We start from the raw sequence: 6,000 nt of genomic DNA on the forward strand, positions 1-6,000 counted from the left end.
ACTCTGCAAGTCAGACTGTCTCAATCTCCTAAGAGCATGGATCTACAGCCTCCAATTTATTCTTCCTACTGTCTGGTGAAATGCTACAAAGCTTGTCTCAGCTTGCTAGAAAAGTAGAAATGTTTTTTGTATACTCATAGAATGCTTTGGATTGGAATGGACCTTAAATATCATCTAGTTCCAACTGCTCTGCCATGAACAGAGACATCTTCCACTAGATCAGGTTGCTCAAAGCCCAATACAGCCTGGCCTTAAACACTTCTGGGGATGTAAAGACTTAGATGGAGACTTTGGAAGTCTGGAGAAACTGAAATAAGAAAACACTGATAGGTAAATACTTATGTATATACTCATGTATTCCCTCTTCTTATGAGATAACTGTATTTCATATTATGTCAGGGTCTTACCTGTGAAGTACTCCAGTGGTTTGTAATCATGGGTGTATTCTGTCTGTTTCTGTATCTTCTTACTTCCCTCTAGAATATTGAGCTAAAGAGGGAGAGGAGCAAGATTTGGAAACTCTGCTTCTTGTGCCTCTCTATATGCCTTTGCTGACCCCATGAATACAAACTAGCCAGAGCCTTACTAATTTGTTCAGTTTTTGCTTGGGTTGCACTTACACCACAAAATGTAGCTTGTCTCTGTAAAAGGTAAAGTCTAGGTAAAGTCTATTCTCTTCACCTTTGTTTTTCTAAAGTGATGCAGTGAGAAATGCCAATTTCCTACAAGCTACATACAATTAAAACCTAGGGGGTTTGTAGTCTGGCTTTTGCTCCAACTTTTGCATCCTCTGAATGAAAGGATATGCTCAACCCTCTAAGAGAAACTTTTCAATCTTTTGATAGAGCTCCATATCGTACTCTGGCTTTTGACAAGGAACTGTTCAAGGTTTTAATCTTGATTGGCCTTTGAAAAGTACACAGGAGCCTTCAGTGTCCCCAGGCAGAGTCATGTTCTTTTCCTGTTTTCTCTCTGTGTCTCTCCAGTTTTTCTGAGCCTTGCATTTTGCGTGGCTGTTGTCATTGAAAGCAGGGACAAAGGTGCTATTTGTCTTCTCCTACTCAAAGCAGGAGGAGAGCAGATGCTCATAGGAATGGTGCTAATAATCTGCAGTAGGAATGGCAGTACATCTAGTAGGAAAGATCCCTGGCTGACCATGTTTTCCACTGCTTTAGGGCACAACTACAGAATGCAGTGAAGAGAGTCATGCCAACTCCAAATGAGCCAAATCTGGAACTGCAAACTGTTTAGCAGTGTTGCACAGGAGGATGGTGAAGTTGCCAGACCTGCAGATTCGCAAAACATGCTGCATCCTAAGAATTTGTCATATAATCAAAGGAAATGGGATGTGTGTGGGGAATCCCAAGAAAGTACTCTGGAAAATTCATCAAAACTTATGTGCGTGTGCACACCACAGATTCACAAACAGACAGAGAGATACTGCCATCCAGCTATGTTCACAGTACTCTTGAGTCATTTCCTGCGTGGAACACTTTAAATGTGGTAGCCTTGTAATGATTTCAATTTAGTTTGAGGCTAAAAAATTAACTAGAAAGCTATCATCTCATGTCTAGTAATAAATCTCCAATGCAATATAGTTCTTAATTTCTGCAGTTGCCTTTAAGTTAAAAGTAAATAAAAGCAACTCCCTTTAAGCTCGGTTTCCCCTAAAATTGGAACCACTTGCAAGTGCAGAAACAGAACGAAGGTGTTTATGGCAGTCATGATAATTATGGAACACAAGATTAACCTGGCCAGGAAAGATAAATATCTTGGTATTCACTGCAGTGATAAACTGACTTTGGAATGCAGCCTGACACAGTGGCAGATGAAATTTGATTTTTCTAGCTATACATAGCTCACAACGGGCCTCAATATTTGTTGAGTCTAAACGTCCTGAGAACCTCATGTTGTCTTTCTAGCATGGGTAATGATTCTTTTGCAATGTTTTGTGGAAAAAGCCTATACTTTTAATGCCGAAAATAGGTAAAAATCTTTGAAAGATGCTAGAAAAGAAAAAAATACTAGATCAAGCTGTTGAACATGTTTTTTTGTTTTAACTGTGAATTAGGGTTTTCACAAAGGCCATGTATTCCAGATCTGTCTGTCTAAATAATCAAGTTGTATTGGTATTGTGTAACATGATCAGTCTTAAAAAAAAAAAAAAGTACGTTTCTTCCAGGAGGGAAGATCAGATTTGTCTAGCTGTGGTTGACTGCCACAAAAATAGGCTAAATATATATAATTTGTGAAGAAAAATACTGTAATCTTCTCCCTATATTGTGGGTGCAAGTAAGATGATATGATGGTGGAGAAGTCAGAACAGTTACTTAATATTTTCTGGTCTGGGTTTTCTGTGTCACCAAAGTACTATTGAGAAATATCTGCTCTCTGTTAGCTCCCAGTGATGTCCTCCATATATGGAGAGAAGTTTCACAGTTACATTTAATCATTTTCTTAAGTAAATAAAAGCCTTTCAACAGTTTCCTCTTGAAGAAAAGTCTTTAGTAATTTCAGTAAGTTCTAGAATAATTGCCTCAAGTCTTCAGTGTCCTGCCACTATTTGCAGGGAGTCCCTGGTGCTGAATTTGTGTTCTGTAATACACTCTTCATTTTCCTCCTGAGGTGAAGAACATGGATCTGAACTACACGTGCAAGGGGGCTCATGCAGCACTGTGGTCTCTTCCTGTGCACTGCCAGCTTCTTTCTGTGTGAGTCAGAGAATTTAAGACCAGGGAGAACCATTAGATCATCTGACCTTCTGTAAAAACCAAATCATTATATTTTGCACAGGTATCCATTTGTTGATCCTGGTAGCTTCTGTTTGGCTAAGTGTAGCTCTCAGAAAGACACCCAGGAAGGCAGCCACAACTGCTGTGTGCATTACTGCTCTTGGCAGTGTGGTTGCACTGGTTAATCACCCTTTCTAAACAAACACGCCTTCCGTAGCTGAAAACTTGCCTCAGTCTTTCAGCTCACTCAGCTGGCACACTCTGCTACTTGTCACTACAAAGCTTCTCATTCTTAATTTTTAGCTTCACTTTGCTTGGCTTCATCCATTCATTGACTTTGTCAATCGATGTGTTGTTTGATGACTCTGATTTTTGCATGTTCTTGGCCAACGTTTTTCTGTGATCTCTCCATGAGTACATTTCTCAAATGTCTTCACTTTATAAATGTGTATTTCCCTGGTTCCCCTCCCTTTACTGTGGATTACTTCTCTTGCATTCACTGTGTGTTAGCTACACAGTGAGTGGTGCCTTTCACCTCCCCTTCAGCTGTGCATACAAACACAAATTATAATAAAATTAAAGACCTCATATTTGAGACATGCTTTTGTAACTGGTACCTGAAAACAATTTTTCATCAAGAAACTGTGACCTGTAACTAACTGACTGAAGCGAGTAGAAACAACTCCATTTCGTGGCTGTTTTTTCTTTTGAGGAGAGAATGGAAGACTTTACGATGACAGAAAATCTGAATTATCGTATTTCCTAAAGAATGGTACAGTCCCTAAAAGGACAAAAAGATGTTGTTTTCAGAAAGTTAAGCTTGAGGTATGGGTCTTGGATTAATAGCCCAGTTGTCTTCCTGGCTTCTTCCAGTGTTGATCTGCACATCAGCCCAAGGCTCCCTCCACCTTTTCAGGTGTATCCAGGTCATTATGCTTTTGAACTACATTCATACATGCACAGACGAATCTGAGAAGTCTCTTATATTGGTATTTTTCGTCATTCCATGTATTACACAATGCTTTTTTTATTTCTTGCTCCTACAACTCATTGTAGAAGAATGGCTTTTTGAAATAGTTTCCTTCAGCATCAGAAGATGATCAGAAGCTCTGTGTGTACTCACTCACTACTGATGCCCACTGCATCCTGTGCATCTTTCTTTGAATTCATTGTTTCTTCCACACCCCAATGGTAAGTGAAAGATGAGAGGGGTATGGGTGATCTGTTTTGGTTATAGACTTGGTTCCTGAATCTTTAAGCTTATTTTAGCACCCCAGCATCCATGTTTCAAGTGTTAACAGAGTTTTATTAGTAATTAATAATATTTTATTATCAATTAAAAGCCCCCCTTCTTGTTACTGTAATAAACAGCTTTGATGACTAGTACTTACTCTAATGTTTGGGCACTTAATTTAAGAAAGACTGGCAAATCATTTCACTGATTTCTGGGAGCTTAAGGACCAATAGAGTTGACAGCACTATTGCTTGCTTTCCTTCTCCTAGAATTTGTTTTGATGCTGGATACTGCCTTAACCAGACTTTGGAGACCAAAGTTTGCTTGCTGCTGCTCAGAGTTCATGTTGATACTTGAATCAGCAAAACTCCTGAGCATATGAAAACTCAGTCTATGCCCTGAGCTTTGAGTTGAGTGCATACCTTTTTATTCAGAAGAAATCCTTGTGCTGAGGCAGTTAGGCTCATGGAGTTTGTAAAACCTACACAACAAAGGTGTTGTTCTCATCTATAAGCTGTACAGGATCCAATTCAGCAATCATTTTTTATTCATGCGCTCAATTATACAAATAATTTTCATGCCTTTTGTGTTTAGAGGGTCATAATTCAGTATGATTCTTTGATGCAATGGTCAAGATGTGCTCAAAAATTATTTAAGCATTCAAGATGCTTGAAGGTGTTAACAGAGCTCTTTGTGCACCTTTTACAGTATGTGTGTGGAAGTCCTTCTGTTTTAAAAATACTTTTCCAAATTATGTTCTTGGTAAGGAGGGTGTCACCTCAGCAAGGTTTCACCTGTGAAACTCCCAACAGAGTTTGGCCATACTAACACAGAAATAGCTCACCAAGTTCCTAGAAGTGATTTAAATCTTAGTGCAGGTATTGTGTGATATTGAAGCTGACAGGTTGTTCACTTTTACCAAGATTAATCAAGTGGGGTATTTTTTTTTAATTACTTTATTTTTGGAGAAAAGATAGGAATGTTGTCATGCACCAGTCTGTCAGAAGGTCAGAAATTTCTCTGGACATAAGCCTCTGCTGCTGAAGACACTGCTGAAGACAAATATTGTTTGGGAGGAACTTAGAAAAAAAATCTATTAATATTCCTTCAAGCCCCTCACTTCCCCATAGGCTTTTGAGGTCCCCGTTGAGCTTCAGCATGGTTATTATCAGTAACCTCAGCCTCTTCCTGTGTTGTCTTTTGCAGACAGTTACGAGCTCCCTTTGTCAGTACTCTGAGTGCAGATTTGTTTATTCTGACCAAGCTCCCGATGCACTAAAACCTGGGCATGCTAACACAGTGATAAATAGATCTTACTAGGCTTAGTACCCTGGCTTTAACACTTTTTTTTCTTTTAACTGGCTTTGTAGTTTAGTGGCTCAGATACTCATCAGGCCCATACAAGTTGCATTTGGCTGAGGGCATTGGCAGAAAAAGTTTGTATGTGCCTGGAGAGCAGGCAGGGGGTTGTGTTTGCCTTGGAAGACCTTGCTGATATGCCTCAAGAAAGTTAATTTCCTTGAGCTCTGGCTGTCAGCACTAAGGAAAAATTAATTCAAAACCAGGCCCATTGACTGCAAAGGCCAGTGGAGTTCATTCCTGAAAATCAGTTCTTGTTAGAGAACTGAAAATTTCTCCTAATGATGTGAGTTAAAAAGGAAAAATGGGACAAAGAAGACAGAAGATGGAGAGGTGCGGGCAGGTGGAGAAAAGCTAAAAGTACAGCAAAGAAGAAGAGAGATGGACAGGGGTTATTTTTTGAGTCATAGTGACACTGCTGGGGCTGCCCGAGGCAGCACAGCATCCAGAGGCAGACATCTTTGGCTTCTGCTGCTGCAGGCGGGGGTCAGCTGCAGCAAGCAGGGAAAGCTGTCAGCTGCAGCAAGCAGGGAAAGCTGTCAGCTGCAGCAAGCAGGGAAAGCTGGCTCCTTCACAAGGAGCAAGCCCCAAACAAAGGCGGTGTAAAAGCATCGGCAGAGGCAAAGGATGAGAAAGGGGTCTCTGTGTAGGTTCCAGCTGGGTTATCGCCAGTGA

The sequence above is a fragment of the Corvus brachyrhynchos genome, unplaced genomic scaffold (assembly GCF_000691975.1).
Source record: "Corvus brachyrhynchos isolate BGI_N302 unplaced genomic scaffold, ASM69197v1 scaffold34, whole genome shotgun sequence".
Lineage (NCBI taxonomy): Eukaryota > Metazoa > Chordata > Aves > Passeriformes > Corvidae > Corvus > Corvus brachyrhynchos.